Genomic DNA, 27,740 nt, shown 5'->3' with positions numbered 1-27,740 from the left:
TCAGGTCTCCCAGTAGAACTGCAGCCCTGGCTGTATCAGACCATCTGTGGGGCTTTCTATCTGGGGGCTCTTCATAGGGACAGAGAAGCTGTTGATCTGTTGCTCTGGCTGCAGTAGATTTCCTGGGAGGCCTTCAGACTGTTGGGTCTTCAGTGGAGAAGTCACACTTTTTTCCAACTGCCTCAAGTGCAGCTGATCCTCAACTGCTCAGAGTGCAGTAGATCCTCAACTGCTCTGAGTGCAGCAGGTCCTCTAGTATGGATCAGGATATGGTATCTTCAGGGGAGCAGACCAACTAGGAGTCTGCCCCAGAAGTGGTGGAAGGGACTGAAGAGTGGAATTCAGGAGGACAGGAGTTTTGGCCTGTGATGGATTCCGAGTCCACCAGGCTCTCAGCAGCAGCTCTGGGACTCAGGGGGTGGGGTGGGGTGTTTTTAGCAACTGCTCTGAGTGCAGCGGGTCCTCTAGGATGTATCTGGTTGAGTGGAGAGGTTGGATTAGGTGCAAAAGGGACCCGTGGATGGTTTCATATAGGACTAGTCCTAGCAGGAGCCTAGAGGTTGGTTGGGGTATAGGGAGGAGGTCTTCATTTCTTTCTTTAGTCACCACTGTTCTTTCTATGGAGGCATTGCAATGTGGAGAGGAGGGTGAGTCTTATCAGGGTTGATGTATCCATTTTTTCTTTGTGGGATTAGTGTTAGTTTTAGGGTGACACAGGAGGCATTAATCAGGGGAAGCTGTGATTCTCTACTTGGTGCAGGAGGATATGAGAGATGAATTCGTGGAGCGAAATTCCTGGAAAATGCAGATAAGCCTGGTAAACGGGGGCTATGGTAGTTCGTGTATGAGAGGTGTCAGTATAGGAAGGTCTCAGCTGGAGAAGCCAGGATTTCTCATCTGGTTCAGGGAGTCCCTGTGTAATGTAGGCATCAATATGACTTTCCAATACATATCTATTGCTGTATCTGCCTTATTCATGCCTCATATTGCTATTTGATGTCCTTTGGTGCCACCTAGAGCAGAGAAATATATAAGCAACTATTGCTTTCTTACTTAAGTAACAAAAATTATGAAAATCTGTATTAATATAGAGCCACACAGGTGAGGAGGAGGAGAAGAAAAAGAAGAGGAAGGGGGAGGAAGAGGAGGAGGAGGAGGAGAAGAAGAAGAAGAACAAGAACAAGAAGGACAAGAACAAGAAGAACAGAACAAGAAGAACAAGAACAGAACAAGAAGAACAAGAACAAAAAGAACAGAACAAGAAGAATGAGAGAGAGAGAGAGAGAGAGAGAGAGAGAGAGAGAGAGAGAGAGAGAGAGAGAGAGAAAGCTTTTACTCTAGTCCCTGATTACATTTTTCTTGCTTTGACAGTTGACTCCTAGAGGCCCGTTTCCCAGGCTCCACCTTTCACTGTACCTGGAGAGATTGTGACCTCCCTTATGAGAGAGGATTTCCTTATTGTAATCAGCAACACATACCTAGTCCATGTATGTTAGTTGAACAAGTGAGTGATTTTTGCTTGTTTTGTTTTCCCGTTTAACTGTCTATACTGCCTCCATTGGTAGATAAAACCCAGAGTCCAGAGAGGTGAAGTCATACTGTTCTAGTGTGTGTTGTTGAGCTCCTTCCTGTACCTCAACTCGGCTCTTCTGCCTTTAGGTACCTCACTGCTCACTGACCTGTAGGAGTGCCTACTGTTCTCCCATTCTCCATTGTTTACCATACCATAAAGACCCCGTGCCATAGGGTCTTTATGAAGCAGAAGCCATGAAGTGTGAGAACACACTGGGAATTGGAACTTGCTGAAGGTTGTCTATGGCACCAGGGAGCCTTTGGACATGGTATCCAGGGTTCTAGTCAATGTCTTTGACAAGACGCTGGAAATGGCACCACCAATATCATAGGCTTGCTTTGGAACGTAGGTGGCCTTGGGAAGATCTTGGCTCCCATCTGGATGGTACACAACCCATCAAGTGCTTTCTGATTTATGTGACGCTATGGGAGCCCTATAGCACAAAAGTTTTCACTTAAACTCTAAAATCCTACTTGAAAAAAATGCTGTTCGACTAGTTTTGTTCACCATAACTAGATTGCAAATGCAGGAGACACGGCCAAACTGTTGGGGTTATGAAAGACATTCTACATTGTCTGACTAAGCTGGACCCTCAGCGCTGGAATCCCATGGAAAAACAGCTATGGGAGACTACCCTGGAAAATGTACCGAAGGAGCAAGCAGGTGAAGCCTCAGTGTTTCTGATCCTTGTTTGGCCTTGAGACTTTCTTTCAGGACCATCTCCCCCTTTCCTTAAGCATCAGTGCCAATATCCTTACTTTACATTTGTGAATAAGAGAAAACCATGCCAGCATACACTAATCAAGTGATGTCATTCAGACATGCATGCTTTATTAGGATTGATATCTCACTTTATTGTTAATGATGTACAGTGAGAATAAGGGATGGAGACAGAAAGAATGAGATGAGGAAAACAAACAGTTGGTGGGCGAACAGCATGCATTCCTTTAGTCTGATGGAGAATAGTATGCATTCCTTCAGCGGTGCTCTGTGTGTGCCTGGTGGGAGTCCACGTCCTTCCTCAGTGACCCTGGATTCATTGCATTTTAAAAAAATAATTTCTGTGGTCACCTTCAGACTTGGCTTCTCTTTCTTGCATTCCTTTTTATTCATATCCTCTTGGTTAAAACCGAGTGATACTCTTGCCTTGGGACTATGGCCATGAATACTGCCTTCACACTTGACTCCTTCATGCCCCAGTATTCTAACATGCTTTGAGGCTAGATACAATCTACGATTGTTACATAGCTTACTGGATTCCCATAAGTGAGCAGCACAAGTAGCATGGAGGGGAAAGATGTCGTGCATGTTCCTTATCATCATCCCCATCACCCAGTCTTCTCTATACTTTTAGGAGTGAAACCCTCATGTGGCAATCAGAAGTGTCAGAATTTGCATAGACCCTTCTTTCTGTAGTCTGGCATCCTGGTGGATACTTCACATTTCAATGTGCTTCATTTTGAGCAAGGCGATTGGTGTCCCTTCTAATGGTGTTTGCCAATGAGAGCTCTGTGATTTAGATAGACAGACATGTAAGATGAGCACAATTTCTTTCTTAGTCACCCAACCTATCCACCCCATCCAGGGACTGTACTGTACACTATGGTCATAAAGCAATGCAGACTGGATAGCTGACTTAATCCTATGCCATGCATTTTTTCCAGAGTTTGGCTTTTGTGATTTCTTTTTTGAGGAGGGGGTATGATAGGATTTTGGGATACTTATAAGAGTGATGAGGCATGGGGGCACATTCCTGTCTTATATAATATTTGGCACTTTACAGTATCCCTGGTCTCTGCACAAGAGGTGTCACTGCCATCTCACCTCCCAGTTGTGAGAATAAAGTACCCAAGGAGCTAAAGGGATCTGCAACCCTATAGGTGGAACAACAATATGAACTAACCAGCACCACCCCCCCCCCTGAGCTCTAGCTGCATATGTATCAGAAGATGGCCTAGTCGGCCATCAGTGGAAAGAGAGGCCCATTGGTCGTGCAAACTTTATATGCCTCAGTATAGGGGAATGCCAGGGCCAAGAAGTGGGAGTGGGTGGGTAGGGGAGTGGGTGGGGGAGGGTAAGGGGGACTTTTGGGATAGCACTGGAAATGTAAATGAAGAAAATACCTAATAAAAAATTAAAAAAATAAATGTCTCCAGGAATTGTTAAGTGTCCCAGACACCAGAATAACTCAGAAGCATTGTGGAAAGTACTTGTGGGCCTTCCCATTGACTATCCTCTTCCTTCTGGATGTGTCCTTTATTGGAGTCCTGGTGTCCTCTCTTAAATATACTTTCTGTTACTTTGTATTGATAAGATTCCAGAAGCCTCCCTACACCTTTAGTCAGCATCTCAGTATTCACATGTCCATGCTTTGACTTAGCTGTAAGTCAATGGACGCTTCATTCTTCCTCCCATAGTACTTTGTTTTTATCTCTCTTTTCTTTTACGCACCCCCCCACTTTGAGAAATTGACTTATTGCTAGATTTAGCTAGCTATGCATTTGTTATATAGCTCCCAGTGGCCTCGAAATTCACAATCCTCCTTTCTCTGTTTCTCAAGTGCTGGGATTAGAGATGTGGGTTCCCACAAACAGCTTGATTTTCTTCTTCTGATCTGTGTGTATTTTGTGCATATCCAAGCACTAGGAATGTATTATAATTTTTTTTAGCTTTCCAAATTGCCCTTTATTTAGTGTATATTAATTTTATGAAATAATAGGTACATGATACTTTCATACATAACTATAATATACTTTGATGATATTAACTCCTACAATATCTTTTCTTATCTATCTTACTTCCTCTCTTTCTCTCAAAGTCTGCTTTTTTGCATATATGTGTGTGTGTGTGTGTGTGTGTGTGTGTGTGAATTTGTTACATCAGCATATATTAAAATGGCAATAACAACTGAATCATAACTGAAATTCTATTGTTGATCAGTCCACAATGCTGGGTGCCTCAGCAGTTCCAATCGGGTGCCAAAATTCTGAAAGGTTTGGGAGAGCCATTGATGTACAATGGAATTTGGGAACCCTTGTTCTGATACCAGTAAAGGAGTCAGTAGCAGCGACAGGGTGAATCAACCCACAGAAAGGAGGAAGAGAAAGATAGCAAAAGGCAAATGACCTTCCTCCTGCCTTCCCCTTTGTATCTGGGCCTCTATAAAAAGCTGCTACCCACAATTAGGATGGTCTTCTGCTATCAGGCAAGGCAATCAGCTCATGTCTTCAGGTGAGGCTCCCTACTCACTTCATTCAAATTTGTGGCAAATTGGGAGTAAAAATCAATCATAATATGCCCACACCTGGCTTTTTTGTGGGCACTATGATCTGAACTATGGCTCTCATGCTTGTACAACAAACATTCTTACCAACTAAGACATCTCTTTAGCAATTAGCTTTTGATATTTCAACCATTACATTTACATTTTATTAGACAGTGTTTTCTCATAAAGTATATTTCTTGTCCACCCCTAACCACACTATCTTGTTATAATTAGTATCTTACTTGGCCCTGGATATATGGATGAGTGGTGAAGAGTGAGTACTGCTTTTGCATAATACCCAAGTTTGGGTCCCAGCATGTATATTATAACTCTCAACTACCTCTAACTTCAGTCTCAGGGGATGTTCTTTTCTGGACTCTAGGGGCATCTCCACACATATAAACCATAAATCAAATAAAATAGATGTTTTAAAAATATAATATCTTATTAATATTTTAGAGGCTTTAATTTTCTAATTATTATATTTTAAATTTTATAATTTTCTTTAATTTTTCATTATTCATTATCTATATATTTGTTGCCTAATGGTTGTCTATGGGTCATGAATTTGGGCATGGCTTCACTGGTTGCTTTTTATATGCTTTCATAGGGCTGTGGTCATGTGTCAGACAGGGTTAGGGATCCAACTGAGGGAGCTCATGAACTTGCTCTGTGCTTGTTCATATAATGATCTGACCTGGGTCTGGAGAACATGGGCTAGAAATCTAGTTGCCTCAATTCTTTACCATGTGGTCTTTGAACAAATTCACATTTACATTTTCAATGTTATCAAATAATCCTATAGCAAGATGAAATAATTTTAAATTAAATAAGCTGCACTTAGTCACCTTTGTTCTAGTCAGTAATGAAAAACCAGTTGTGGCTTCCCATCCTCAGAGGAAAAGAGGGTCACCAAATTGAATGAGTAAGGGACCCTGGTGGTAGACACCTTTAATTCCAGCACTTGGGAGGCAGGTGGTTATCTGTGAACTCAAGGCTGGCCTGGTCTACAGCATGAGTTCTAGGACTACTGGAGAAATCCCATCTCAAAAAATAATCAAACCAAACCAACCAACCAACCAACCAACCAACCAACCAAACAAACAAACAAACAAATAGGAGTATGGGGAGTCAGGCATTGTTGATTATCTTAGAAAGTATCTTAACACATTGATATATATTTTTCTTTCTTCTGATTTTCTTACTAATTTAAACCAGACCCTTTGGAAGTAACTACTCTACTTCAGCTATCTTCACACTTTTTAGTAAAGACTATTTCTTCTCTGATAATAATAACTGAAAGCCATGGTTTTGTTTTTGTAATGACAATTGTCTTAGTTATTTTTTTAAATTGCTGTGATAAAGCACCGTAGCCAAGGTAACTAATAGAAGAATGAGTTTATTTGGGCTTACACTTTCAGAGGGTGAGTCCATGACCATCATGGCAGGGAGCAGGGATATAGGCAGGCAAGCAGGTATGCAGGCAGGTGGGCAGGTAGGCAGGTAGGCAGATGTGGATCTAGAATAATAGCTGAGAGCTTACATGTTGAGACAAAAATCACAAAGGCCTATGGTCATATCATTATATTAATATGCATGCATGTAGTTCAACTACAAAAGTCCTGATAGCCTTTAATAGGCTCAACATAATTTATAAGTCCAAAGTCCAAAATCTTTTCTAAGACTCAAGGCAATCTTTTAATTGTAACCACCTATAAAATAAAAAAGGAAATCACATACTTCCAATATATATTGGCACAGAATATATAGGGAGGGACAGGAGCATAGTGAGGTAATATGGGATGAAAGCAAGACTGGAAGTCAGTAGAGAAAACTCCAAATTCTGCAGTTCCCTAACTGATATCAAAGATGGCTTATATGGCTCTGCTCTTACAGCTTTGCTGACTGGAACATAGTTCTCTCTCTTGGGCTGGTTCCATTGCTTGTCTGCAACTCTCCCTGGCAGACATCCCATGGCATCTCCAACATTCTTGAGTTTCCAAATCTATTTAAGTTTTACTTTCATGGTTTTGCACAATGGACTTTCAGGGTCTGCATTCAGGGACTCCCCTCCCATAAACTTGGTCTTAGTGACTTTTCTTAATCATGGAGGAAGATTCTACAACTCTTTTATGCCTGTATTCATTATGGCTTTAAATCTAGAACCATGCAGCTGATGGCAGTTTGACTCTTGGCCTGGGATGGAGTCTGGCCCTCTCTATGTATTAGATTTGCTTAAGCTTTGATTTGTGTTGCCTTTTAGGGCCATAAAATTTCTTGGGGTGTTTCATCTCAACAGTTGCAAGATTAGCTGTACGGAGTCTGAGGGCACCACTCTCTTTATTCCATTGCAAACGAATGTGACATATAGCATCTGCATGCCTTTCCCCCATTATAAGTCATTTCTTAGTTCATTCTTTTCAAAAAGATAGGTGAGCCTCCCTTGTTTGTCTTATCAACTATAAAAAAAGACCATGCAATAGCTACCATAGCCTGACTATGTTCCCATCCACACGTGCTAGTTTTAGGGATCATTGTAAGTTCATTAGTTCATCAACCTTCTGGAGGGTATCCCTGTAGTTATTCAGTGGACCCATTTATTAAGGATGCATGACACATCCTTAATGTTTTATCCTTGATTATGAGTCGTATTATCCTAACATGTAACTGTTCCTATAACAAAAGGACACACTATCCCAAATTACATTGGGAAATTTATCTCTTTAGGGATTGTCCATGTGGATATTTTACTTTTACTATCAAATCAACCTCAATTTTATGTCTCATCACCCATCTCATGGCCATGCAACCACTCCTCCCCAAATTAACTTTGATTCTGTTATTTCTTGTTGAGGTGCCAATTTAATTGTGTGACTTTTCCAGGTTTGATGGTTAATTTCAATGACTAACTTGATGAGATCCAGAATCATCCTCTGGGCATGTTTATGAATAAGTTTCTTAATTATGGTAATTGGGTATTCTGTAACTTTTTTTTTTTTTTGGCTAATACCCACTTATTAGTGAGTACATACCATGCATGTCCTTTTGGGTCTGAGTTACCTCATTCAAGATGGTATTTTCTTGTTCCATCCATTTGCCTGAAAAACTCAGGATAACTTAATAGCTGAGTAGTTTCCATTGTGTAAATGGACCTCATTTTCTGTATCCATTCTTCTGTTGTATGGCAACTGGGTTGCTTACAGCTTCTGGCTATCACAAACAAGGGTGCTATGAACATAGTGGAACACGTGCCCATGTGGCATGGGTATATTCCCAAGAGCGGTATTGCTGGGTCTTCAGGTAGATCTATTTCCAATTTTCTGAAGAACCCCCAGATTGACTTCCAGAGTGGTTATACCAATTTGCAATCCCACCAGCAATGGAGGAGTGTTCCTCTTTCTCCACATCCTCGCCAGCATCTGATTTCACCTGAGTTTTTGATCTTAGCCATTCTGACTGGTATAAGGTGGAATCTCAGGGTCATTTTGATTTGAATTTCTCTGATCACTAAGGACTTTGAACATTTCTTTAGGTGTTTCTCAGACATTCGAGATTCCTCAGTTGTGAATTCTCAGTTTAGTTCTATATCCCATTTTTTTGATTAGGTTGTTTGGTTGTTTGGTGGTTAGCTTGCATTCTTTATATATTTTGGATATTAGCCCTCTATCAGATGTGGGGTTAGTGAAGATATTTTTCTCCAATCAGTAGGTTGCCGATTTGTCTTACTGATTATGTCCTGTTCTTTGCCTTACAGAAGCTTTCCAGTTTCATGAGGTCCCATTTATCAATTCTTAATCTTAGAGTGTGAGCCACTGTAGTTCTGTTTAGGAAATTTCCCCCTGTGCCAAGAGTCCAAGGCTCTTTCTCCCTTTCTCTTCTATTAGATTGAGTGTATCTGGTTTTATGTTGAGGTCCTTGACCCACTTGATCTTGAGCTTTGTGCAAGGTGACAAATATGGCTCTATTTTCACTTTTCTACATATAGACAGCCAGTTAGACCAGCACCATTTATTGAAGATGCTTTCTTTTTTCCATTGTATATTTTTGGCTTCTTGGTCAAAGATCATGTGTCTGTAAGTTTTTTTCCCTTCAATTCTATTCCATTGATCAACCTGTCTGTCTCTGTACCAATACCATGAAGTTTTTATCACTATTGCTCTGAGGTAGAGCTTGAGGTCAGGGATAGTGATTCGACCATCCATTCTTTTATTGTTAAGAATTGTTTTCGCTATTCTGGGTATCCAGATGAATTTGAGAATTGATCTTCCCATGTCTTTGAAGAATTATGTTGGGATTTTGGTGTGAATTGCATTGAACCTGTAGATTGCCTTTGGTAGGATGGCCATTTTTACTATATTAATTCTGCCAGTCTACGAGCATGGGAGATATCTCCATTTTCTGAGATCTTTGATTTCTTGAGAGACTTGAAGTTATTGTCATACAGGTCTTTCACTTGTTTGGTTAGAGTTACCCCAAGATGTTTTATATTATTTGTGGCTATTGTGAAGGGGGTTGTTTCCCTAATTTCTTTCTCAGCATGTTTATCATTTGTATAAAGGAAAGGTACTGATATATTTGAGCTAATTTTATATCTGGCCACTTTGCTGAAGTTGTTATCAGCTGGAGAAATTCTCTGGTAGAATTTTTGGGGTCGCTATGTATGTTATCATATTACCTGCAAATAGTAATACCTTTATTTCTTTGCAAATTTGTATCCCCTTGATCTCCTTTTATTGTCTTATTGTTCTAGCTATCACTTCAATATAGATATGGGGAGAGTGGGTATCCTTGTTTTGCCCCTGATTTAGTAGGATTGCTTCAAGTATGTGTCCATTTAGTTTGATATTGGCTGTTGGTTTGCAGTAAATTGCTTTTATTATGTATGGGCCTTGAATTCCTGATTTTTCCATTAATTTTAACATGAAGGGGTGTTGTATTTTGTCAAATGCTTTTTCAGCATCTAATGAAATGATTATGTGTTTTTTTCCCTTTGAGTTTGTTTATGTAGTGGATTACGTTAATGTATTTCTGTGTATTGAAACACCCTTGCATCCCTGGGATGCAGCCTACTTGATTGTAGTGAATGATGGTTTTGATGTGTTCTTAGATTCAGTTTGCAAGAATTTTATTGAGTATTTTTGCATCGATATTCATAAGTGAGATTGGTCTGAAGTTCTCTTTTTTGGTTGGGTACTTGTGCGGTTTAGGTATCAGAGTAACTGTTCATTATGGTAATTGATGTGGAAAGGGCCACAATAAATAAGGTGTTATCATTCCTTGGGATGGAAATTGTAACAGTGAACTGGACATTAACATTCATTATTCTCTGCTTCTTTACTCTTGACACAATGGGATCAACCACTTCAAAGACACCCATGCCATGACAGACTGTACCATCAAGCTGTGAACCAACCAACCAACTAACCAACCAACCAAACAAACAAACAAAAAAAACAAAACAAAAATTCAGAAAACCCCTCTTTCTCCATTGCATTGTTTTTGTTGGGATATTTTAACAAAGCAACAGGAAAGAAACAGACAGCAATTTGGTATCAAACAGTGGGGCTGTTGCTGTCATGAACCCAATTATAATAAAAATCCCCTGGTCTTGCACACTACCTTTTTGTATAATATTGCATTCATTTTGCTAAAAGTATTGTTTCCTTGTATTTAGGTGTATCTGAATGAGTGTTTGGTATGTGCATGTTTGTTTGTGTGTGCATGTATGTCCAAAGAATCTAGAAGAAGATATTGGATCCCTTAGAACTGGAGTTTCATGTGGTTGTATGCTACCTAATGTGGGTGCTTGGAACTGAACTCTGGTCCTCCAAAGGAGCAGCCAGTGCCTTTTACTACCAAGCCATCTTTCTGGCCCCACACTTAAGCTTTCTACGTTGCTATTTATCTTTGGTTTTGTGTCAAGGCAATGATGGCCTAATAGAATGAATTTGGAATTATTTCTCACTCTTCAATTTTGTGAAAAATTTTGTATTATTACTTTTTTTAACGTTTTTTTTTAATTTTTAATATTTTTATTACATATTTTCCTCAATTACATTTTCAATGTTATCCCAAAAGTCCCCCATAGTGCCCCCCACTTCCCTACCCACCCATTCCCATTCTTTTGGCCCTGGCATTCCCCTATATTGGGGCATATAAAGTTTGCAAGTCCAATGGGCCTCTCTTTCCATTGATGGCCGACTAGACCATCTTTCGATACATATGCAGCTAGAGACAAGAGTTCCGGGGTTCTGGTTAGTACATCATGTTGTTCCAAAAATAGGGTTGCAGATCCCTTTAGCTCCTTGGGTACTTTCTCTAGCTTCTCCATAGGGAGCCCTGTGATGCATCCAATAGCTGACTGTGAACATCCACTCCTGTGTTTGCTAGGCCCCGGCATCGTCTCACAGAGACAGCTATATTTGGGTCCTTTCAGCAAAATCTTGCTAGTGTATGCAATGGTGTCAGCGTTTAGAAGCTGATTATGGGATGGATCCCTGGATACGGCAGTCTCTAAATGGTCCATCCTTTCATCACAGCTACGAACTTTGTCTCTGTAACTCCTTCCCTGGGTGTTTTGTTCCCAATTCTAAGAAGGGGCACAGTGTCCACACTTTGGTCTTCATTCTTCTTGAGTTTCATGTGTTTAGCAAATTGTATCTCATATCTTGGGTATCCTAAGTTTTGGGCTAATATCCACTTATCAGTGAATACATATTGTGTGAGTTCTTTTGTGATTGTGTTACTTCACTCAAGATGATGCCCTCCAGGTCCATCCATTTGGCTAGGAATTTCATAAATTCATTCTTTTTAATAGCTGAGTAGTACTCCATTGTGTAAATGTACCATAATTTCTGTATCCATTCCTCTGTTGAGGGACATCTGGGTTCTTTCCAGCTTCTGCATATTATAAATAGGGCTGCTATGAACATAGTGGAGCATGTGTCCTTTTTACCGGTTGGGACATCTTCTGGATATATGCCCAGGAGAGGTATTGCTGGATCCTCTGGTAGTACTATGTCCAATTTTCTGAGGAACCGCCAGACTGATTTCCAGAGTGGTTGTACAAGCTTGCAATCCCACCAACAATGGAGGAGTGTTCCTCTTTCTCCACATCCTCGCCAGCATCTGCTGTCACCTGAATTTTTGATCTTAGCCATTCTGACTGGTGTGAGGTGGAATCTCAGGGTTGTTTTGATTTGCATTTCCCTGATGATTAAGGATGTTGAACATTTTTTCAGGTGCTTCTCTGCCATTCGGTATTCCTCAGGTGAGAATTCTTTGTTCAGTTCTGAGCCCCATTTTTTAATGGGGTTATTTGACTTTCTGGAGTCCACCTTCTTGAGTTCTTTATATATATTAGATATTAGTCCCTTATCTGATTTAGGATAGGTGAAGATCCTTTCCCAATCTGTTGGTGGTTTTTTTGTCTTATTGATGGTGTCTTTAGCCTTGCAGAAGCTTTGCAGTTTCATGAGGTCCCACTTGTCAATTCTTGATCTTACAGCACAAGCCATTACTGTTCTATTCAGGAATTTTTCCCCTGTGCCCATATCTTCAAGGCTTTTCCCCACTTTCTCCTCTATAAGTTTCAGTGTCTCTGGTTTTATGTGAAGTTCCTTGATCCACTTAGACTTGACCTTAGTACAAGGAGATAGGAATGGATCGATTCCCATTCTTCTACATGTTAACAACCAGTGGTGCCAGCACCATTTGTTGAAAATGCTGTTTTTCTTCCACTGGATGTTTTTAGCTCCCTTGTCGAAGAAGATCAAGTGACCGTAGGTGTGTGGGTTCATTTCTGGGTCTTCAATTCTATTCCATTGGTCTATTTCTCTGTCACTATACCAGTACCATGCAGTTTTTATCACAATTGCTCTGTAGTAAAGCTTTAGGTCCGGTATGGTGATTCCACCAGAGGTTCTTTTATCCTTGAGAAGAGTTTTTGCTATCCCAGGTTTTTTGTTATTCCAGATGAATTTGCAGATTGCACTTTCTAATTCGTTGAAGAATTGATTTGGAATTTTGATGGGGATTGCATTGAATCTGTAGATTGCTTTTGGCAAGATAGCCATTTTTACAATGTTGATCCTGCCAATCCATGAGCATGGGAGATCTTTCCATCTTCTGAGATCTTCTATAATTTCTTTCTTCAGAGACTTGAAGTTTTTATTATACAGATCTTTCACTTCCTTAGTTAGAGTCACGCCTAGATATTTTATATAATTTGTGACTATTGAGAAGGGTGTTGTTTCCCTAATTTCTTTCTCAGCCTGTTTATTCTTTGTGTAGAGAAAGGCCATTGATTTGTTTGAGTTAATTTTATATCCAGCTACTTCACCAAAGCTGTTTATCAGGCTTAGGAGTTCTCTGGTGGAATTTTTAGGGTCACTTATATATACTATCATATCATCTGCAAAAAGTGATATTTTGACTTCATCTTTTCCAATTTGTATCCCTTTGATCTCCTTTTGTTGTCGAATTGCTCTGGCTAGGACTTCAAGTACAATGTTGAATAGGTTTGGAGAAAGTGGACAGCCTTGTCTAGTCCCTGATTTTAGAGGGATTGCTTCAAGCTTCTCACCATTTACTTTGATGTTGGCTACTGGTTTGCTGTAGATTGCTTTTATCATGTTTAGGTATGGGCCTTGAATTCCTGATCTTTCCAAGAGTTTTATCATGAATGGGTGTTGGATCTTGTCAAATGCTTTTTCTGCGTCTAATGAGATGACCATGTGGTTTTTGTCTTTGATGGATTTCCGTATATTGAACCATCCCTGCATCCCTGGGATGAAACCTACTTGGTCAGGATGGATGATTGTTTTGATGTGTTCTTGGATTCGGTTAGCAAGAACTTTATTGAGGATTTTTGCATCAATATTCATAAGGGATATTGGTCTGAAGTTTTCTATCTTTGTTGGGTCTTTTTGTGGTTTAGGTATCAGAGTAATTGTGGCTTCATAGAATGAGTTGGGTAAAGTACCTTCTGTTTCTATTTTGTGGAATAGTTTGTGAAGAACTGGGATTAGATCTTCTTTGAAGGTCTGATAGAACTCTGCACTAAACCCATCTGGTCCTGGGCTTTTTTTAGTTGGGAGACTATTAATGACTGCTTCTATTTCTTTGGGGGAATATAGGGCTGTTTAGATCATTAACCTGATCTTGATTCAACATTGGTACCTGGTATCTGTGTAGGAACTTCTCCATTTTATCCAGGTTCTCCAGTTTTGTTGAGTATAGCCTTTGGTAGAAGGATCTGATGGTGTTTTGGATGTCTTCAGGATCTGTTGTTATGTCTCCTTTTTCATTTCTGATTTTGTTAATTAGGATGCTTTCCCTGTGCCCTCTAGTGAGTCTGGCTAAGGGTTTATCTATCTTGTTGATTTTCTCAAAGAACCAGCTCCTTGATTGGTTGATTCTTTGAATAGTTCTTCTTGTTTCCACTTGGTTGATTTTGCCCCTGAGTTTGATTATTTCCTGCCGTCTACTCCTCTTGGGTGAATTTGCTTCCTTTTGTTCTAGTGCTTTTAGGTATGTTGTCAAGCTGCTAATGTGTGCTCTCTCTAGTTTCCTTTTGGAGGCACTCAGAGCTATGAGTTTTCCTCTTAGAAATGCTTTCATTGCGTCCCATAAGTTTGGGTATGTTGTGGCTTCATTTTCATTGAACTCTAAAAAGTCCTTAATTTCTTTCTTTATTCCTTCCTTGACCAAGGTATCATTGAGAAGAGTGTTGTTCAGTTTCCACGTGAAGGTTGGCTTTCTATTATTTATTTTGTTATTGAAGATCAGCCTTAGTCCATGGTGATCTGATAGGATGCATGGGACAATTTCAATATTTTTGTATCTGTTGAGGACTATTTTGTGACCAATTATGTGGTCAATTTTGGAGAAGGTACCATGAGGTGCTGAGAAGAAGGTATATCCTTTTGTTTTAGGATAGAATGTTCTGTAAATATCTGCCAGATCCATTTGATTCATAACTTGTTAGTTTCACTGTGTCCTTGTTTAGTTTCTGTTTCCACGATCTGTCCATTGGTGAAAGTGGTGTGTTGAAGTCTCCCACTATTATTGTATGAGGTGCAATGTGTGCTTTGAGATTTACTAAAGTTTCTTTAATGAATGTGGCTGCCTTTGTATTTGGAGCATAGGTATTCAGGATTGATAGTTCCTCTTGGAGGATTTTACCTTTGATGAGTATGAAGTGTCCCTCCCTGTCTTTTTTAATGACTTTGGGTTGGAAGTCAATCTTATCAGATATTAGAATGGCTACTCCAGCTTGTTTCTTCTTACCATTTGCTTGGAAAATTGTTTTCCAGCCTTTCATTCTGAGGTAGTGTCTATCTTTTTCTCTGAGATGAGTTTCCTGTAAGCAGCAAAATGTTGGGTCTTGTTTGTGTAGCCAGTTTGTTAGTCTATGTCTTTTTATCGGGGAGTTGAGTCCATTGATATAAAGAGATATTAAGGAAAAGTAATTGTTGTTTCCTGTTATTTTTGTTGTTAAAGTTGGCATTCTGTTCTTGTGGCTGTCTTCTTTTAGGTTTGTTGAGGGATTACCTTCTTGTAGTTTCTAGGGCGTGGTTCCTGTCCTTGTATTGGTTTTTTTCTGTTATTATCCTTTGAAAGGCTGGATTCGTGGAGAGATAATGTGTGAATTTGATTTTGTCGTGGAATACTTTGGTTTCTCCATCTATGTTAATTGAGAGTTTGGCTGGGTATAGTAGCCTGGGCTGGAATTTGTGTTCTTTTAGTGTCTGTATAACATCCGTCCAGGATCTTCTGGCTTTCATAGTCTCTGGTGAAAAATCTGGTGTAATTCTGATAGGCTTGCCTTTATATGTTACTTGGCCTTTTTCTCTTACTGCTTTTAGTATTCTATCTTTATTTAGAACATTTGTTGTTCTGATTATTATGTGTCGGGAGGTATTTCTTTTCTGGTCCAGTCTATTTGGAGTTCTGTAGGCTTCTTGTATGTTCATGGGCATCTCTTTCTTTAGATTTGGGAAGTTTTCTTCTATAATTTTGTTGAAGATGTTTGCTGGTCCTTTGAGTTGAAAATCTTCATTCTCATCCACTCCTATTATCCGTAGGTTTGGTCTTCTCGTTGTGTCCTGTATTTCTTGGATGTTTTGAATTAGGATCTTTTTGCATTTTACATTTTCCTTGATTGTTGTGCCGATGTTCTCTATGGAATCTTCTGCACCTGAGATTCTCTCTTCCATCTCTTGTATTCTGTTGTTGATGCTGGTATCTATGGTTCCAGATTTCTTTCCTAGGTTTTCTATCTCCAGTGTTGCCTCATTTTGGGTTTTCTTTATTGTTTCTACTTCCCTTTTTAGGTCTAGTATGGTTTTGTTCATTTCCATCATCTGTTTGGATGTGTTTTCCTGTTTTTCATTAAGGACTTCTACCTGTTTGATTAGGTTATCCTGTTTTTCTTTAAGGATTTGTAACTCTTTAGCAGTGTTCTCCTGCATTTCTTTAAGGGATTTTTGTGCTTCCTCTTTATTGTCTTCTACCTGTTTACCAGTGTTCCTTTGTATTTCTTTAAGTGTGTTATTAAAGTCCTTCTTGAAGTCCTCTACCATCATCAGGAGATATGCTTTTAGATCCGTGTCTAGCTTTTCCGGTGTGTTGGGGTGCCCTGGACTGGGCGAAGTGGGAGTGCTGGGTTCTGATGATGGTGAGTGGTCTTGGTTTCTGTTAGTAAGATTATTACGTTTACCTTTCGCCATCTGGTAATCTCTGGGGTTAGTTGTTGTCGTTGTCACTGTTTAAAGATTGGAGCAGAAGCTGTGTTCCACTCACCAGCAGTCTCAAAATCCTGTGGCGGGGGTCGTGGGTAGCTGGCGGGTGTCAGCCGACCCTGCGCTCTAGCTACACAGGTGCTGTTCCAGCCGGATGAGGCCTGTGGCCCTACTCAGGATGGTTTCTGCTTCCCTAACTAATGCAGTCTCAGGTCCCGCGCGCAATTTGATTGGAGCAGAAGCTGTGTTCCACTCACCAGAAGTCTTAAGATCCTGTGGCGGGTGTTGTGGGTAGCTGGGGAGTGTCAGCCGACTCTGCGCCCTAGCTACCCTGGTGCTTTTCTGACCGGAAGAGGCTTGTGGCCCTACGTAGGCCGGATTTCTGCCTCCCCAACCAGAGCAGTCTCAGGTCCCGCGTGATTGGACTGGAGCAGAAGCTGTGTTCCACTCACCAGCAATCTCAAAATCCTGTGGCGGGGGTCGTGGGTAGCTGGCGGGTGACAGCTGACCCTGCGCTCTAGCTACACAGGTGCTGTTCCGGCCGGATGAGGCCTGTGGCCCTACTCAGGCCGGTTTCTGCTTCCCTCGTATTATTACTTTTGTAAATATAATTTAGTTGGGGGAAGTTCACAAGTGAAGCTTATTGGGCTTGACTTTTTTTTAGTATTAGTGTTTAAAACATTAGAACATTTAACTATTGAGTGTGAATGAGTGTGTGCATGTGTGTGTGTGTGTGTGTGTGTGTGTATGTGAGCATGTGTGTGTGTATGCTGTGGTGCACATATTGAGGTAGATGACAACCTTCAGTTGTCAGTTCTTTCCTTTTATAATGTGGGTTCTAAAAATTGAACTTTGTAGAGTTGTAAGTCTTAATGGTAGGCACTTTTACTCATAGAGCCATCTTAAGGGTCTTAGTATATTTTAAAGTATGTATCTGACAAAGTAAATTGATATCAGGGGCCAGGAAAATGTCTCTTGTGTTCAGAGCAGCTTCAGCATGAACTTAGCACATTCATCTCTTTTCATTAACTAATTAACTGTATAGTTAATTAATTAATGAGGCAGTCTTCCTCCCAGTTTCACCTTTCCACCCCTTTGCCCCATTCTCCCTCCCTGTCTCTAATGGGAAGGAGAGCCCCCCCCTGCCCCGAGTGTGTGTTTCTGTGTGTGCACATACATGTATGTGCACACCCATGCTTGGTTTCCTTCTTTTGGTTTTGCTGGTCTGGGGCTTTTATTTTCTGGGTTTGTATGGTGTAGTTAGCCTCTGTGCATTTGAGTTTTCCTTCTAGTATCTTCTGTAGGGCTGGATTTGTGGATAGATATTGTTTAAATTTGGCTTTGCTGGGTAATATCTTGTTTTCTCCATCTATGATGATTAAAAGAAATCTATGATGATTGCTGGGTATAGTAGTCTGTGTTGACATCTGTGATCTCTGAGAGTTTGCAAGATATCTGCCCAGGCTCTTCTGGCTTTTAGAGTCTCTGATGAGAAGGTGGGTATAGTTCTGATAGGTCTACCTTTATATGTTACTTGGCCTTTCCCCTTCACATCTTTCAATTCTCCCTCTCCTCTCCTCTCCTCTCCTCTCCTCTCCTCTCCTCTCCTCTCCTCTCCTCTCCTCTCCTCTCCTCTCCTCTCCTCTCCCCTCCCCTCCCCTCCCCTCCCCTCCCCTCCCCTCCCCTCCCCTCCCCTCCCCTCCCCTCCCCTCCCCTCCCCTCCCCTCCCCTCCCCTCCCCTCCCCTCCCCTCCCCTCCCCTCCCCTCCCCTCCCCTCCCCTCCCCTCCCTCTCTCTCTGTCTCTCTGTCTCTGTCTCCTTTTGTTCTGTACATTTAGCGTTTTGATTATTATGTGGCAGAAGGATTTCCTTTTCTAGTTCAATACATTTGGTATTCTTTAAGCCTCTTATATGTATATAGACATGTCTTTCTTTGGGTGATGAAGTTTTCTACTATGATTTTGTTGAAATTTTTTTCTGGGCCATTGAGCTTGGAGTCTTCTATTTCTATTATTTTTAGGTTTGATTTTTTTATAGTGATTTCTTGAATGTTTTGTGCCAGAAGCTTTTTGGATATAACATTTTCTTTGACTTGTGTATTTTCATCGTATATGCCTGAGATTATCTCTTCCATCTCCTGTATTCTATTGGTGATGTTTGCATCTGTAATTCCTGTCCTCTTTCCTAAGTTTTCCATCTCTAGGATTCCCTATGTTTGTGTTTTCTTCTTGCTTCTTTTTCCATTTGCATGCCTTGAACAGTTTTATTAATTTCCTTCACCTGTTTGATTGTGTTTCCCTGTATTTCTTTAAGGGATTTATTCATTTCGTTGACAGGACTCCTTGGGGAGTCAGGTGGAGCTTGGATCTGACAATAGAGCTAAGAAACACCACACTGCTTGCCTCTGCTGGCCACATCCCAGGTGGAAATGAATACTCTTGGGGTTTCCTGCAGACCTTCTTGGGAAGGGAGGCAGAGTCATGGGCTTGCTGATGGAGCATAGGGGACAAAATACAGCTCACCTCTGCTGGCTGTGCCCCAGAGCACATTAATCTTAATGTGTATTATTCTTACAAGGTAACATTGATAAAAGAGGAATATTTACTGAAAATATTCTACTTGTATTTATTTATAAGAAAAGATATTCATGTATATATATGAAGAAAGCTGGCTTGAATTCACAAAACTTTCATTACTAGTTGATCTAAGCTTAAACCCAAGACACTACAGATTCAATACCAAGGTCTCTGCCACATTAAATTTCTGAGTGAGGAGAACAAAAGGAAAACCTGATCAAAATGCACCAGTTTTAAGACCAAAGTCCTTTTAAAGATCTAGGTCGACTTATATGTTTGAAATTGAAGATGCATATATATCAATTTGATTTACTCTACTTGGCCCATTTTACTTTATTCACACAACACTGTTTTTTAATTTTTATTTTAAATTTTTTATTGGTTACTTTATTTATTTACTTTTCAAATTTTATTCCCTTTCCTGGTTTCCCCTCTGCAAACCCTCTATCCAATGCCCCTTTTCCCCTGCTTCTGTAAGGGTGCTCCTCACTCCTGTCTCACTGCCCTAGCATTTTCCTACACTGGGGCATCCAGTCTGCACAGGATCAAGGGTCTCCTCTCCTATTAATGCCAGATAAGGCCATCCTCCGCTACATATGCAGCTGGAGCCATGGATCCCTCCATGTGTACTCTTTGGTTGGTAGTTTAGTCCCTGGGAGTTTTTTTTTTTTTGGGGGGGGGGTCTAGTTCATTGATATTGTCAAATCCAATAGAGGGATACTGTCCAATATCTACAAAGAACTCAAGAAGTTAGATTCCAGAAAACGAAATAACCCTATTAAAAATGGGGTACAGAGCTAAACAAAGAACTCTCAACTGAGGAATCTCAAATGGCCAAGAAGCACCCAAAGAAATGTTCAACATTAGTCATCAGGGAAATGAAAATCCAAACAACCCTGAGATTCCACCTCACATCAGTCAGAATGGCTAAAATCAAAAACTCAGGTGACAGCAGATGCTGGCAAGGATATGGAGAAAGAGGATCACTCCTCCATTGTTGGTGGGATTGCAAGCTGGTAAAACCACTCTTGAAATCAGTCTAGCCTTTCCTCAGAAAATTGAACATAGTACTGAGGACCCAGTTAACCCACTCCTGGTATATCCCAGGATGCTCCAACATATAACAAGGACACATGCTCCACTATGCTCATGGCAGCCTTATTTATAATAGCCAGAAGCTGGAAAGAACCCAGCTGCCCCTTAACAGAGGAATAGATACAGAAAATGTGGTACATTTACACAATGGAGTACTACTCAGCTATTAAAAACAATGACTTCACACAAGACTCTTATAGCTTGAAATGCCATGCTTTGCTTGGAGCTTCTCAGCCTGAAGAGGGTAGTGGTAGGGGCACAGAGTAGGACTATGGTGTGGCTTTAAAATCTGAGGGTCTCTGGATGTTCTAGCTCTCTAACTATACTGAAATGCTGATGGTAACTTCTTTTTTTTTTTATTTGTAAAAATAGTCTTTTTTTTAATTGAATATTTTCTTTATTTACATTTCAAATGTTATCCCCTTTCCTGATTTCCCCTCCAAAAAATACCCTCCCCCTATCACCTTCCCCATCCTCCTACTCACCAACCTACCCACTCCTGCTTCCTGGCCTTGGCATTCCCCCACACTGGAGCATAGAGCCTTCATAGGACAAAGGGCCTGTCCTCCCATTAATGTCCTACTAGGCCATCCTCTGCTGAACTAGCCAGTATCCCCAGAGCTCCCAGGGACTTAACCACCAACGAAAGAGCACACATGGTGGGACTCATGGCTCCAGCTGCATATGCAGCAGAGGATGGCCTAGTCGGTCATCAATGGGAGGAGAAGCCCTTTGTCCTATGACAATAACTTCTAAAAAGTCCTAAAAAATGTTCTTGCTCTTTCTGAGGGTAAAAGGCTGCTGGCTTAGGTGATTGACACCTATAGACTAACAGCAGGGGATTAACTAATGTGGCCTTTGTTCTATCTGAGCAGGAACTGTGAGGCTGTAACTCCAGCCTACTAGTAGGAAGTCACAGGAAGAAAAGGGGACACTTTGAAAAGTGATTATAGCATTTATAACTAAGTTGTACAAAGTTTCCTATGGAAGCTATCTAAGAAAAGGAGAGGGCTGGAGAGATGGCTCAGTGGTTAAGAGTACCGACTCCTCTTCCAGAGGTTCTGAGTTCAATTCCCAGTAATGTGGCTCACAACCATGTGTAATGGGATCTGATGCCCTCTTCTGGTGTGTCTGAAGACAACTACAGTGTACTCATATACATAAAACAAATGAATCTCTAAAAAGAAAAAAAGAAAAAAGAAAAGGGGAAAGCAGAAAGATCCTAATCAGAGCAAGGGAAATTTTTTCTCTTCATCTCTTTGTCCTCAGTACTTACACATCTTTCAGAATACATGATCACATGTTAAAAGTTCATCACAAGTTTAAACATAAAATCAAATCATAAATTGAAATTGAAGTTTACAACAGAGAATGTTTACATGCATATCCATTAGGAGTAATTTTCTGGCTAAACATCCATTACCTGACACAGCTCCACCGGTTCATTGAAAACTGTAACTAAGTTAGCGAAGTTTTGTATCGATAAACCCAGTCAATATTTTATCTTCTGTCCTAGCACCTATAATAAATCATCAGTTCCCTATTTATTACCTTTGGTTAATTGTTTTACAATCTCTTTGTATATATTCTGAGAAGGAGGAAGTCTGGTTATTATCTAAGAGGTAATTAACTAGTGACACATGAGAGACTGACAGAGTTCTGATTGCAGTTCTGACTCAGAAAAGGAACTAATAGCAGTCCCACTATAAAAGAACTTATTAGTCACTGATAGAATTTTAGGAATTCTTACAGGATCATCATTAAAACTTAAGAAGTTATCTATTTGTTTATACAGCATCACTACAAGACAGTACATCTTGGTAGATCTCAGAGATATGCTCAAAAGGTGTGGGCTAATACCTAGTGATTGTTATATATGTTTAGTAATAACAGGAAAATCATATTAATAGCAGGGAGATTTCCTAAATGAATTCTCTTCGGCCTTGCCTATAAGAGCAGATCTATCATGAGTTATATTATAATCTGAAGTAGACCATCTCAGGAAAGATCACCTGCTAGAGTTATTAGCTTGTCCTATGATGGCTCCTGACAATGCTCAATTCCTTCTTACAATATAGTTTCTAAAATTTTTCTATGCTTTTCCCCATGCCCTATATATGGATGTTTATGATTATGCCAACAGACATTAGCAATTTTAATGTCTGCTTATCATAATGTAGGAGAAGCAATATATAAATTGGCAATTTTAGTATACATGCTTGTTCAACTAATTTATGAGCTCAGAACTTTATAAAACTTATATAACATATTAAAATGCTCCACATTTGTAATCTCATTTATCATTGCTGAAAAAGTTAGACATTATCACACTAGAAATATTTAGTTTCTTATAGAGTTTGATCTATAAATATTTTGTCCCCAAACTGACCATATTATTCATGTCTCTAGTAACTATTAAGGTTGATCAAAAACTAAACTCTATTATGTAGTCAATTTATTTTTTTGTCTTTGCCATGGTATGAATTATCTGATATGGAGAGTTCTGATTTCTTAATGAAATTAAGATAGATATTGTTTAAATTTGGTTTTGCTGCAATATCGTGTTTTCTCCATCTATGATGATTAAATCATCGTCTATGATGATTGCTGGGCATAGTAATCTGGGTTGACATCTGTGATCTCCTACATTTTGCAAGATATCGGCCCAGGCTCTTCTGGCTTTTAGAGTCTCTGTTGAGAAATTGGGTGTAATTCTGATAGGTCTGCCTTTATATGTAACTTGGCCTTTTTTTCCTTGCATCTTTTAATATTCTTTCTTTGTTCTGCACATTTAGTGTTTTGTTTATTATGTGGCAGGTATCACACTGAGCACATTGATATGGTCTCTCTCCTGTGTGAATTCTCTGATTTAGAACAAAGCACAACTTCTAGAAGAGGCCTTCCACACTCAGCACATATATAATGCTTCTCTTCAGTAGGAATCTGCTGATGTCCTGTGATGTGGGACTTCTGAAAGAAAGCCTTCTTACGTTCTGCACATACATAGTTTTTTTTTTCCTTTGTGAGAATTCTCTGATGTCCAAAAGGATGTGACTTCTGACAGAAGGCTTTTCCACATTCATTGAATTTATAGGGTTTCTCTCCAGTATGTATCCTGTGATGTATGATGAGCTGTGATTTATGAAATAATGTATTTTTTGCACTCAGTACAGTCATAGGGCTTTCCCCCACTATGAGTCAATGGATATGCAGTGGGTCCTGTCTTCCTGCTGAAGGCTTTTTCACAGTAGGCACATGTGTAGGGCTTCACACCTGTTTGAATCTTTTTATGTATAACAAGCTGGGGCGTTTTGCAGAAGGCTTTGCCACATCCAGTGCACTCAGATGTCTTCTCTTCAGTGTGAGCTCTGTGGTATATAATAAGCTGGGACTTTTGGAGAAATGCCTTCTACATTCTCTACATAGATAAGGTTTCTCTCTGGCATGAATTCTCTGATGAATAATGAGGAATGATTCCTGAGAGAAAGTTTTCCTACACTCAGAACAGTCAGATTTCTCCCTAGTGAGAGTTCCCTGACATACAATGAGGTGAAACCTCTCACCTGTGTAGATTCTTTGATGCACAGAAAAGTGTAACTTCTGAGAAAAATCCTTTTCACATGCAATCCAGACACAATTTCCCCCCTTAGTTTCCTGATTCTGAGTGAGGGGCTGATTATTGCTGAAAATGTTTATAGAGTGATTGTTACTGCAGTGGTACCTTGCTGTTAATTTTCTCAAGATTTGAATTAGACACACTCTAGCTAAAAAGTTTTCCACAGCAACATTCATCAGTGTTTGTTCTTATGTTATTTTATTAGAATACTGGATACCAATACTTGATTCTAAGCTATTAATTATATCATATTTATTGTCTTTGCTTTGATACACATGACACTATAGACCCTTGAAATATTTTCCCCAGTAATTGTATTTATGAGTTGATGTCTTAGTCATTGGCTCGCCATCAATGATTATGACAAGCCTGTATAGGTTTTCTTGATTTTCTTCACATTTCTGCAGTTGGCCATCACCAGGACCAACTTTAAAATGGATTCAAGTGAACTGTTCATTTCAGTATCTTATTTTGGAAGGGAATAGTCCTCAGAAGATATAACTTGGAGTTATGAAAGTTATTCTTCCTGTCTAAAAGAAGGAAAGAAAATCATAAAATCATAGGGAATAACTGGGACAAGTGGACAATCCCATAGTTAGTGACCTCAGAAAACAAAGGTGGAGACAGGCATGAAAGAAGACAGAATATAATACAAATATGAATTGTCAGATTCATATCAAGAATAAGCACAGACTCCATTTCTCATGATAAAATATCTACCATATGCATGATATAAAACTAGCAAAAGTCCCCCACCAAACTTACGTGTTACCATCATTTGTCCAGATGCTCTAGCATCCAGTTAGTAAACACTGTCCTTCTTCAGCACTGATGTCATTCACAGACATTATACTTTCTCACTGCATTTGATAATTAACTGTGCAAAGTCATGCATTTAGAGGCCTTGCCTCCTGATGTACAGCGTGTTTTCTTGGAAGGACTCTGTCTTCCATTGTCCTTAAAGCCTTTTCATATCATAGACAACCACGAGTGAACAACTAATGACTCTCCACTAAGGGTCCCACAATTCCTTTCAATTATTTGTTGAATGCTTCCCACATTTTTCTTTTCTGAATGGTTACTGAGTTCTTGGAATACAAGCAAAGAATAGTAGATTTCAACAAGGACAAAACAAATTGCCGAGGCACCAATCAGTTGACCAAAGTACCAATCAGTTAAAAAAAAAATAAAACAAACAGATATTTTATTCTCCTTGTTCTTATTCATGATTTTTATTTGGATAGATCCAGTCTGGTAGGACACTTTATGAACTATGAATATACTCCTTGTTCCAGCTTAGAAATAATATCTGGTTTGGAAACTGGATAACTTATTAAAATATGAAGGTAATATTGTATTTACTAAGCAAAAGGAAGAAGAGAATATGTAGTTTCATTTAGCATACAACACATTTGTCCAACTAGCACTTGACAAAATAATGACTTCCATTTGGAAAGATATGAAGTTCGTAAGAGTCATCATATATGCCATGAACTACCAAATCACAGCAACGATTAGTAAAAAACATTTAGTTGGACAACTTTGAGTTACATGGGGAAGACATCTTTACCAGTTGAGACTAGGTGACCATAGTTCTCCAGCATCACATCCCTCTACAGCAGAGGTTCTCAACCTTCCTAATGCTACAGTTCTTCATGACATGGTGACTCCCATCTATAAAATTATTTTTGTTGCTACTTCATAACTGTAGCTGTGCTGCTGTTATGAATCAAAATTTAAATAGCTGTCTTTTTGATGGTCTTAGGTGGTTCCCCCAGAGGTGTCGTGACCCACAGGTTAAGAACCACTGGTATAAAAGGTTAATTGAGCAGTCCAGATGCTTCTGTTCCTTCTGGGTGAAATCCACATCTATGTTCTTGAATGACAGTAATCTCTGTAATAGCACATTCCTGTTTATTCACACTATCTTCACACCCTAGGTTTTGAGAGATAGAATGTAAAGTACTAGGATTTTGAATGCAGGTGGTATACAAGAGGAAGAAAAAGAATGGAGCAAGAAGGATTAAGTGGAGTGGGGTGTTTGAGGACAGGATATAGTAGAGAGGTATGGAGGAAAATTTAACACTGAAGACATTTGAAAAAATAATATATAAACTTACTAGTATAGAAGATTTTATAATATATAATACTATCTAAATATGTACTATATAAATATATAATGTATACATGTACATATACATGTATTCACACACATACATACACACACATATATAGATTAAACAGAGTTACTCTATAATGAGGCAATAATACCCGTCATAGACACCATAGATTATCAAATAAAAAGCCCAATATCAGGAACAGGTTACATCTTTTGGAATTATTGGTCAGTGGGTTCCCGTGAAACCTCACTATTATATGCTACTGCCTTTAATCTTGGCTATCCTCTAGAACATGATGATAAGACCACATCAATGAAGACACCACATTGTTGAGTCACAGAACATGAAGAAACCAAGCTGGCATTGACCAGAAGCTTCACCCATACTGTGTAGCTTCCATAGTACTGGAAGGAAGGTGCTATACAGAAAAGTAGACACCAGTCTTACCCAGCAGTGAATCCTTTGAACTAAAATAATGTCCAATCTGACAAGGAATGCCTGTGGGCCATAGTGGAATAAATGTCATGGGGCTAACCAATTCTTCTAACTGGATTTCAAGTCTGTTGCACAAGATGGAACCCGTGTCTTACACTGTAATCTGGGTCAAGGACCCGTGGCTGGACAGGTCATATCCCCTAGGGGAGAAATTGCTACTATTATTCTTCTAATTAACATAGTATTAAACTTCCTCCTAATGACTTATTGCTAAACACATATATTAGTGCAGCTTCACACCTTATCAGAGAGGCTTCATTTTTGTAGTAGGTGGTGACCAATAATAGAGACCCACAACCGCTCAATGTGAAGACCATAAGAAAGTATGGAATGTTCAATTTAACTAGGACATCTCACCTCCTCCTCTTTTGGCTCAGGAATAATTGAAGAAGAGGGTATAGACCATAAAAGTCAGAGGCAGTAGATGGCTAGAGCAAAACTGTTTTCTGGACACAGCAGGAATAGCGCATGTCTGAACTCACAGGTGTTGTGACAGCATTCACAAGACCTGTGCAGGATCGAGGCAGACAAATCCAAGCACAGAGAGGGGAACAGTGATCACAAAGTGATCCCCCTTTTCAGCTGAGGAACTACTGGGAGTAACTGTTGGGAGAAAGAAAGTCAGTTTTTTGGGTGTGAATCCTGGAAAGTTGACCATGTTCCATTGAATAGCTCTGTACTCAGAGGAGTATATTAGAAGCACATATTAGCCTCAATGGGTTAAAAAAAAAAAGGAGACACAGGTGTAGTATGTAATTAAAAAAAATAATAACCATGCTAAGTCCGGCTATGCGCCAGCATTAGAGGTCTCTGTCTGTTCCTTAACCTGGCCCGAGACTAATACTGTGTGTTTCTCCTAGGCAATGCCTCTTCCACAAATTCAGGCTCTGCCTCTCCAGAGTTCTGAGATTGCTCTCTCAGTCCCCCAGCTAGTTGTGGGCACACTCTCACCAGCCCGCCATCTCCCTTCAGTTACCTTTCCCCTGGAGCTTGGTCCTTGCCCAATTTTCCCATTCCAAAGCATGGCCCCGGCTAAATTATTTTCTCCTGGCCCACCTGAGTAGCTGTGAACAGAAAACACCAGAAAATCTTAGTTTAGAATCAACAGATAACACAGCCGCTGGGTGTGGAATCTATTGTCCTAAACTCATCTACTATTCTATGTTAGAAATCTTTCAGTGGTAAAATCTGCCACCAGATTTAACCATTCCTGGTATACATCCTACTTCCTTTCTCTTCTGCCTTGCCATCCAAAAA

The 27,740-nt window shown here is 39.8% G+C and overlaps 1 pseudogene; it reads right to left on the bottom strand.

The window, feature by feature from the left end:
- Positions 1-27,507, bottom strand: LOC147000303 (uncharacterized; annotated as a pseudogene).
- Between the last annotated feature and the right edge of the window lie 233 nt (positions 27,508-27,740).

The sequence above is a fragment of the Mus caroli genome, unplaced genomic scaffold, assembly GCF_978045245.1.
Source record: "Mus caroli unplaced genomic scaffold, Mus_caroli_1 scaffold_19, whole genome shotgun sequence".
NCBI classification, from domain to species: Eukaryota; Metazoa; Chordata; class Mammalia; order Rodentia; family Muridae; genus Mus; species Mus caroli.
Note: the sequence above shows the minus strand (reverse complement) of the source record. Positions and strands in the feature narration are given on the sequence as shown.